Source organism: Panicum virgatum, chromosome 1N, assembly GCF_016808335.1.
Source record: "Panicum virgatum strain AP13 chromosome 1N, P.virgatum_v5, whole genome shotgun sequence".
Taxonomy (NCBI): Eukaryota; Viridiplantae; Streptophyta; class Magnoliopsida; order Poales; family Poaceae; genus Panicum; species Panicum virgatum.
In genome coordinates, this window is record NC_053145.1 from 52,878,837 (window position 1) to 52,888,772 (window position 9,936).

Genomic DNA, 9,936 nt, shown 5'->3' on the forward strand with positions numbered 1-9,936 from the left:
ATTAGCTATAGTACAATATAATATCACCATGTATATATTTGTATTAAAATATTGTTATGATAATATAACTTTATTAGGATAAAATGTATAGTTTTGGAAATCGAAGTCTTCATTAAAAGCCAAAGATGCATGCCTTCGGATATAAGGTTGTCTAAAAGGTTAGTACTGAGTAGAAAATAGATAATTACACGTTGAATAATGTCAAGTGTGTGTGTGTGGGGGGGGGGGGGGTCATCATTCGAATTGTTAAGAGTTTATGAACCTTCTTAATCGCAAAGTTATTAGACGATGGGTCGCGCTGATGCACGACCACGAGACGGTACAGCAGCCCCGCTACGGTATACACACGGTCTATATCTTCATGCCTTTCCGTCTCCCTCGCATCTCTCCCTCCATCTTTTTGCATGTCTTTATTTTTAATCAATCTTGTCCATAAAAATGTTTTATCTTTTTCGTATGAGCTCCGTTTTGAATACAAATTGTACTGTTGTGTTATACATGATAAGGTGAACAAAACTAGATCCCTCTTCCGTATATTTTGAAGATATTTAACACGGGTAGCAACTTATGTGTAAATTTGAATTTCGATATTATTGAAGAAGTTTGCTACGATATACATATATAAGTTGCTATTGTTTTAGTTGATAATCACATACTGACAACTAATATATATTGTAGCAAATACTTCAATGATGTTAAACCTAATTTACATATAAGTTGCTACTAGTGTATAAGTTAATATATAAATTATCGTAAAAATAAAATTTTCACACTTGTAAAATAAAAGTTGCTACAAAACAGAATCTATTATACATACGAGTTGTCATGTATATAAGATATAAATTACCACAAACAAAATCAATCATACACTCATACATATAAGTCAACACAAAATAAAAGTTACTATACACATAAGTTGCCATAGTAATTCGATATATACATAAGTTGTTACAGAAAAGAGCAAATCGTCACATTAGTCGGTACTGGTGCAAAACAACATTAAAACATATGTTCGTGTAACACCCCAGTGTTACGTTTTGGGTTAATCATATGCTTTAGTTGCTAATCCTCACTTAAACATTGTCATTAATGTTAAACTTTCTCACTTAGTGGCATTTTATGTCAGCTGAGCTTTAATCCTTATTTTTTTTGTCAAATCTAAAGCTCAAATCAAGTGTTGCCTAACATCAAAGTTGTAGATTTTTCCTTCCTCTACAACTTTTGTTTTGACAAAAATTCAAGTCTCAATGTGAAATTTTGAGTTTTGGACGGTCAAAGTCGAGCTAAGTTTCATTGAATCATTTTCTCCCTCTGTTCACTGCTCCCGTCTGGCACCCATGGTCGCTCGACGCGCGGCGACCGCCTGCTCGCCGTCGCCCTGTGCCTGCCCATACCGGCCGCTGCTCGCTCGTCCTTGTGTCGTCCTCGCCCTTATCCCAAGCCGAATGGAGTCGTGCTAAAGTCGTCCACGGCGCCGTCTATGCGCAGAGCGCGCGACGCGCGTCCCCGCCATGCCGTGCCGCCTCCTCTTCTTTTGCTGCTGCTACTCGCCCGCTAAGCGCACGCTCTCATGCCGCCCGCACCGCCCGCCTGCGTCCATGCCACGCCGTCGCCCACCCGCATCGCCGGCGCACGCCACGCGCCGCACACCATGGCCGCCGCCTCCATGGACAGCTCGCCCTGGAGCCCCTACCCCGGGTCGCTGTAGTATCAAGAACACCGACTAGAGGGGGGTGAATAGGCGGTTTTAAAATCTAAAGTAAACAACACTAGAGAAATTTAATTAGTACCAAAGGAAAGCCCTATGTCAAGCTATTACTATCTCTAGATGTGTTTGCAACCTAGGGTGACAAGATGCAAAACAAGCTCTAGTAAAGTAAATTGCTCAAAGTAAAACAAGAATTAAAGAGAGCAAGAGAAGTAACCAAGCTTGACACAAGAGTTTATCCCGTGGTGTCGATGACTTGCCGGTCACCCCTAATCCACGTTGAGGTGGATTCCAAGAATCAACCGCTCCTCTATCAAGAACCTCTTGATCTTGAGCCGGCTTGAATCAAGGAACCGCTCCACACCTCGATTCCACTAGAGTTGCTCTTCACCACTCCTGTGAGGTGAGCACAAGACCTCTCACAACCGAAATCGGGGCTCCTCAACAATCTCCTTGGAGGAGCTCCACGAAATCCTCTTCTCCAAGCCGTCTAGGGAGCAGCAACTCCCAAGAGTAATAAGTTGATGACGCTTGCTTGAAGTTTCCCTAATGCCACAAAGCTCAAACTCTTGATGCAATGCACTAGGAAGCTCTCACACTCTCAAGAATGCAATCTCTAAACAAGTGTGTGTGAGAGAGGGATGCCTTAGCTCTAAGATGTCAAGTATGCAGTCCAAAATGGCCAAGAGAGCCTCCCAAAGGCCGGGCAATGGGTATATATAGACATCCCTCCAAAAACTAGTCGTTACACTCTTTTCTGCGAAATCGCGGACCGTCCGCATTTCAAAAACCGGACTGTCCGCCGTTATAAACCAGTGAGTCAGAGTGCATTTAATGCGTGTCAGAACTAGCCGTTAAGCCCTGGCGGACCGTCCGCGCCCCATGGGCGGACCGTCCGCAGTTATGTGATCCACACCACCAGAGACCAACAACGTCTCTGGAACAACTTTGAAGTTAGCCTGCGGACTGTCCGCGCCTCAGGAGCGGACCGTCCGTAGTTCTCTTTTCAGCCCAAACCAGAGAAACAATCTCTATGGTACAAATTTGGGATTAGCCAGCGGACCGTCCGCGCCCCATGGGCGGACTGTCCGCCGTTTAACTTTGAAGCCCACCAGAGAGACACCCACGCTGGTACAAATTCTGAGTAAAAGTGGTGGACCGTCCGCCCACCAGGGCCGGACTGTCCGCCAGCCCACCAGAGCCTCTGCAAGCTCTCTGGAACGGGATCGGACTGTCCGCCCCTCGGGTGCGGACTGTCCGCCAGCCCACCAGAGCCTCTGCAAGCTCTCTGGAACGGGATCGGACCGTCCGCCCCTATGGTGCGGACTGTCCGCCGTTACTCAGTCAGCTCTCAAACTTAGTCTTTTTCAAATCTTTTCAAAACGTTGTTAGCCCTCATGCATGCAACTAGACATTTTGAGCAAAAAGACACTAGAGACCCGTCAAGCATGAGTATACAACCCCTCTTGATAGTACGGCTATCTATCCAACAAATCCGGTCACTTTTCATCCACTAAACGCCTTGTGACCGGTAAAACGCAAAAGCCCTATTTTATACCTTTGCCTTGAGCCCGAGCTTTGCTTATCATCTCCAAAACTCCATATGTTCACGACCAAATCTCTTTCATCCGTGGATCAACCTATACTCATTATCTCAAATGAAATCGTTAATCCACAGACCGTTGTCATTAATTACGAAAACTCGAATTAGGGGCCTAGATGCTTTCAATCTCCCACTTTTTGGTAATTGATGACAACACTTAATTTTGGAGTGATAAAAGTGTTCAAGTCAACTTTATACACTAGCCATAAGGTGGACTTGGAATTGAACTTTGGAAGAACTTACTGATTTTCTTGAAAATTTCAGAATATGGTATGAATAAATTCATCAAGTTCGATGAGTAGAGAGAACTCCCCCTTGATATGTGCATATAAATTTGCATGAATATCATGTACACATATATATATATATTTGACACTTTTGACGGAGTTTTCCCTACAAGTGGAAATCGAGGCATACAAGATACAAGATATATATGATATGAATTTTAGCTTGGTTAGCACAACCTCACAACCACAAGATGAACATAAATAGATAAGAGTAGCACAAACCAACATAGTTCATCACACATTACAAGCCAAATGTTCAAATCCAAACACAAGTCTTCAAACCAAGTTCATGCAAGACACAAATCAAAGACATGTAATGCAATAGTTCAACACAAATAAACATGAGTGGCAAGCGGAAGCCGAAAACGAATGATCTCCATGAGAAGTCCATGAGCTCCCCCTAGATCCAAGCACTCCAAAGCTCCTTCTCCCCCTTTGGCATCAATTGCCAAGAAAGTCAATCCATCGGCGGTGGAGGAGGTGGTGGTGGGTAGAACGGCTGGTGTGGGTAGAACTCTGGAGGCGGCACTGGAGCCGGAAATACCGAGTAGAAGTGGTCAGAAAACCCGGTGAAAGCTGTGCTGAACGTATCAAAGCGCTGCTCCAGCTGCTCCTGTCTCTGCTCAAGCTGCTCAAACTGCTCAGAAGAGGGTAAATCCTCAAAACGTGAGTCAAGAGCTGCTATATCTGAGTGTAAACTTTCCTGAAACCCCTGCATTTGAGCCATCATGGGCTGGAACATCTGTTGCTGCATGTTCTGAAAGTTGAGGTTCATCTAATTCTGCATCTGACTAGCCAACTCCGCAATCTGAGAGGATATGCTCTCCTGCATAGATGCAAAGTATGGGTCAAAGTAACCAGCTGGAGGAGCCCACTGCTGTTGTGCTGGAGGATGCGGTGGTGGCATGGCATGCTGAGCTGCAGCTGCTCCCATGTGAGCATCATCATCATTCCCCTGTGCATCAGCATCCATATCATCTCCAGGGAAAGGAGTCAGAGGCCTCAAAAGGAAAGTATTGTCATTCTTGAATGGCCTGAAAGGTGTGTGCTTGCTTTCACATAACCCTCTGAAGCTAGACTTAACCTTGATGATTGACATAATGTATGGAGCAAAATACAAGTTCATCTCCATGTTAAGCCTCAAATCTGCAAGCTGATCCATGATAAGAGCAGTGGCATTTATTCTATTTCCATTCATGACATGAGATATCACATTCCAATAGTGTCCTCTAATCTTGTCCTTGTTGCCACTCTTAGGCATGAATGTGACTGTAGCAATCTTATTGATCACTGCAGGATGATGCCTCAGACTATGGCTGGGCAGAAAACCCGATACCCGATACCCGATACCCGAACCCGAAAAACCCGAGCCCGAACCCGAAAAGTCCGAACCCGAAAAACCCGAACCCTAATTCGGGTTCCAACCCACGGTACCCGAAATTAATACGGGTAGTTCGGGTATTGGGCCACGGTACCCGAAATACCCGAACAACCCGAAATGATTTGTTTTTTCATCTATGATTTGATTTGTGTGCTTCAAAACTATGTTTATTAATTGTGATATGTGAAGTGTGAACTGTCACGGTTTGGACGTGTGAAGTGTTAGTTAATTTCGTTTGAACTGTCAGTTTGGACGTGTGAACTGGATGTATGGTTGGGTGTATTTGATTTGATTTTATACTGCATATATGGAATTCCAGAATTTCGGGTAATTCGGGTAAAACCCGAACCCGAACCCGAATTTTCGGGTACCCGAATTTTCGGGTTCTTCTTTTTCCCAACTGATTTCGGGTATCATTTTTGGAAACCCGAAATTCCTAAAACCCGAACTACCCGACCCGAAAATTTCGGGTAACCCGAATGCCCGGCCCTACCTCAGACCCTGAGTGCCCCCAAAACTTCTAGCAATTCCAAGATGTGCAGGCTCATAGAACATGGGGTAGTCATTCTCATCTAGAGGGTTTTCTAAGACAACATTCATACTTTGCTCACTAGTGATGAAATTATAATCCAACTGGTTAGCCTCAGCAAACTGTGTAAATGTAGCATAATATGTTCTCTTGCCAGTTGTCCACCTAAATATCTCCTCAACCATGTTGATCTCTAGAGTGGCATAGAACTGACGTATCACAGTTTCATTCCAATCACACCTATGTTGCAGAAAATTTGCTAACCCCATTTGCTGAAATCTATCTACTAGAGCAGACATGACTTGTTGTTGTCTCATATAGCCTAGGTCAATAGTCTGATGTTTGAAAACATTCTTCTTAACTAGATGACCAAAGTAAACATCTTTTTGTACCTCAGTTTTGAAGAAGAGAATGTTGGTGTCACGAGGCAAGCTGAATTGATCCACTGTTCTTGCATTTGCATAACTCTCTGCAGTCCACTGTCAGCTAGTTAGATCTAGCCCCATCAAATCTGTAACATCATCATCAACCCCCTTAGTCTCTTCCTCTGAAGACTCATCACCTGCATCTCCTACTGAAGAAGCTGCAGCCATCTCACTGACATTTGGAGCATAGTCCACATCATCGGAGTCATCACTGTCTCTTTGTTTTTTGGAAGTCAGAGCCTTCTTGATTTTAGAAGCAGTGACCTTGATGATCTTCCGGGGTGGCCTGAGATCAAGATTTAACCATAAGAACAATTACTAGAGCAATAGAATCAATCCATAATGATATAAGTCAATTCAGCATTCATCTGAAAAAACTGACAGTGGCGGACCGTCCGCTCTTCTGAACGCGGACTGTCCGCCGTTCCTGAACTACCACAGCGGACCGTCCGCGTCCATCAGGCGGACTGTCCGCGACCCATCTGTTCTGCGCAGGAACACAAAATCGCCCTCATCTTTGATTCACCCATATTTTGAGTTTCAATTCAAATCCACCAACCAAATTTTAACCATAGCATCTCCTCATCACTAGGAACAAGACCCCCCAAGTATTTTCAAGAATCCATGGTCCAAAAACAGATCGGAGCATCTAACCCTAACTCTTTCCAATAAAGAAATCCAAGAACAAGAGTTAGGGATTCGTCAAAATACCGAGAGGACATGATGCACAATCTTGAGAAGAGTCCGGGGATGTTCTCGGACCGTCCGGGAACCACACCAAAAAGCCTTGACCTTGTCGTCTCCCCCACGTGCTTGAGAGAGAAAGAGAGAGAGCTTTTTGACTATGTGTGCGGTTTGGTGGGGGATTGTGAGAGGGACACCCCTTATAAGTCAAGTCTGGCCGACCCCACCATTCTGTCCAGTCACGGACTGTCCGCGGTTTCCTGGCGGACCGTCCGCCTTTGAATTTGTTCACCGCAACCTGACTGACACTGCCTCTGGCAAATTCTGCCCAGCACAGGCGGACCGTCCGCGGTCCTTTGGCGGACTGTTCGCGGTGTATTTTTGCGGTTGACAACTTCTCTGAAGACCTTCTGGTGGACAAGTCTCACGAACGGCGGACTGTCCGCCTCTTACCCGCGGACCGTCCGCGCTACCAAAAATCTGACAAGTCTGAAATCTGCCAATTTTCTCAATTCCAACTCCAATTTGGGATCATTGCTCATATAAAAATCCAAAAATCTCAAATCTTGCATGAAAACCTTCAAAAGACTCATATGAGCAAGTTACAACAAAAATTCAAAAATTAATCGAATAAAATCATGAAAACTCATAATTGGCTCAAAAATACCTCAAAAATTCAGAAAAATAAAACAAAGAGTGCATGAAAGAACCATATGCCACATGTGCTAGTTTTAAAGCCACATTTGATAAGTCAATGATATTTAACTCATTTCTTAACTTGCAAAACCGAGATTCATCCAAAGGCTTGGTAAATATATCGGCTAATTGATCATCCGTGCGAATACCATCAATCTTGATATCACCCTTGTTCACATGGTCTCTAAGAAAATGATGGCGGATATCAATATGCTTGGTTCTTGAATGTTGAACCGGATTAGAAGCAATCTTCACGGCACTTTCATTATCACATAACAAGAGAATTTCATCAAATTTCACACCATAGTCAAGAAGAGTTTGCTTCATCCATAACAATTGTGCACAACAACTTCCGGCCGAAATATATTCCGCCTCGGCGGTTGAAAGAGCCACGGAATTTTGCTTCTTTGATGACCAAGATACAAGAGATCTTCCAAGAAATTTACAACCACCGGAAGTGCTCTTCCTATCAATTTTGCACCCCGCATAATCCGAATCCGAGAATCCAACCAAATCAAAATGAGCACCCTTGGGATACCATAAACCAATATTGGGAGAATATTTCAAGTATCTCAAGATCCTTTTGACGGCGGTCAAATGACATTCTCTAGGTGCGGCTTGAAATCGTGCACACATGCAAACACTAAACATGATGTCGGGCCTAGATGCGGTCAAATAAAGCAAACTACCAATCATAGAACGATAAAAGCTTTTGGTCAACCGGGTTACCTCCCTCATCTAGGTCGAGATGCCCATTGGTGGCCATAGGAGTCTTGATTGGTTTTGCATCTTCCATACCAAATTTCTTCAAGATATCCTTCACATATTTTGATTGACACACAAAGGTGCCTTCCTTGAGTTGCTTGATTTGAAGTCCAAGAAAGAAACTCAATTCACCAATCATGGACATTTCAAATTCCCTAGACATCATTTCACCAAATTCCTCACAAAAACTTGGGTTAGTTGAACCAAAAATAATATCATCAACATAAATTTGACAAACGAACAAATCTTTACCAATATCTTTAGTGAACAAAATAGTATCAACCTTATCAATTTTGAAGCCCTTAGATATAAGAAAGTCTCTCAATCTTTCATACCAAGCTCGTGGAGCTTGCTTAAGACCATAAAGAGCTTTAGAGAGCTTGTATACATGATTTGGCTTCTTTAGATCTTCAAAACCGGGAGGTTGCTCAACAAAAACAAGTTCACTAATCTTGCCATTCAAGAAAGCACTTTTCACATCCATTTGAAAAAGTTTTATGTTGTGAGAGCAAGCATAAGCTAATAAAATTCTAATAGCTTCTAATCTAGCAAGCATAAGCTAATAAAATTCTAATAAAATTCTAACCTTCGACTTGAGTGAAGCCTTGAGCTACCAATCTTGCCTTGTTTCTCACAACCATTCCATCTTCATTTTGCTTGTTTCTAAAAACCCATTTAGTGCTAATAACATTATAATTCTTGGGCCTCTCAACTAAATCCCAAACTTGATTTCGGGTGAAATTATTTAATTCTTCATGCATAGCATTCACCCAATCCGGATCTCTCAATGCTTCATCTACACGGTTAGGTTCAAGAAAAGATACAAAAGAATAATGTTCACAAAATGAAGCAATGCGAGATCGAGTTTGGACACCCTTACTAATATCACCCATGATTTGATCCACCGGATGATCCTTTGCAAGAACATGATGAATTCTTTGAGGAACAATGGGTTCTTAAGTTGATGAAGAAGGTGCACTAGATGAACCAAATTGATCTTGTACTTGAGAATCATCATTACTTGAATCTTGTACAATTGATTGTGCTTGATCATTTGAGATAGAAGTTGAAGGATTAACTCTAATCGAGATAGAAGGACCATCTTCATCTTCATCTTCTTCTCTTGGTCTAACATCACCAATTGACATATTTTTCATTGCATTTCTCAAACCATCACTTCTCACATCATCAAGATTTTCTTGTTCATTGTGAGACCCATTGGTTTCATCAAACTCAACATCATATGCTTCTTCAACAATGCCATGTGTCTTGTTGTAGACCCGATACGCCTTGCTACTAGATGAATATCAAATAAGAAACCCTTATCACATTTGCTTTGAAACTTTGATAACCGAGTTCCCTTCTTGAGAATATAACATTTGCAACCAAACACTCTAAAATATGATATATTTGGCTTCCTTCCAATGAGCAACTCATATGGGGTCTTGTTATGAAATCTATGGCAATACAATCTATTAGAGGCATGACAAGCCGTGTTGATTGCTTCGGCCCAAAAGCTATCCGAAACATTGTATTCGGAAAGCATTGATCTTGCCATATCAATCAAGGTTCTATTTTTCCTCTCAACAAGACCATTTTGTTCCGGAGTATACTTGGTTGAGAATTCATGCTTGATTCCTTTCTCATCACACCATTCCTCAACTCTTGTATTCCTAAACTCACTTCCATTGTCACTCCTCACTTTCTTCACCTTGAGCTCAAATTCATTTTCGGCCCTTGAGAAGAATTTCTTGAATGTCTCATATGTATCGGCCTTGTCATGAAGAAAGAAAACCCATGTATATCTTGAGTAATCATCCACTACCACAAGACAATAGCAATTTCCACTAATACTTCT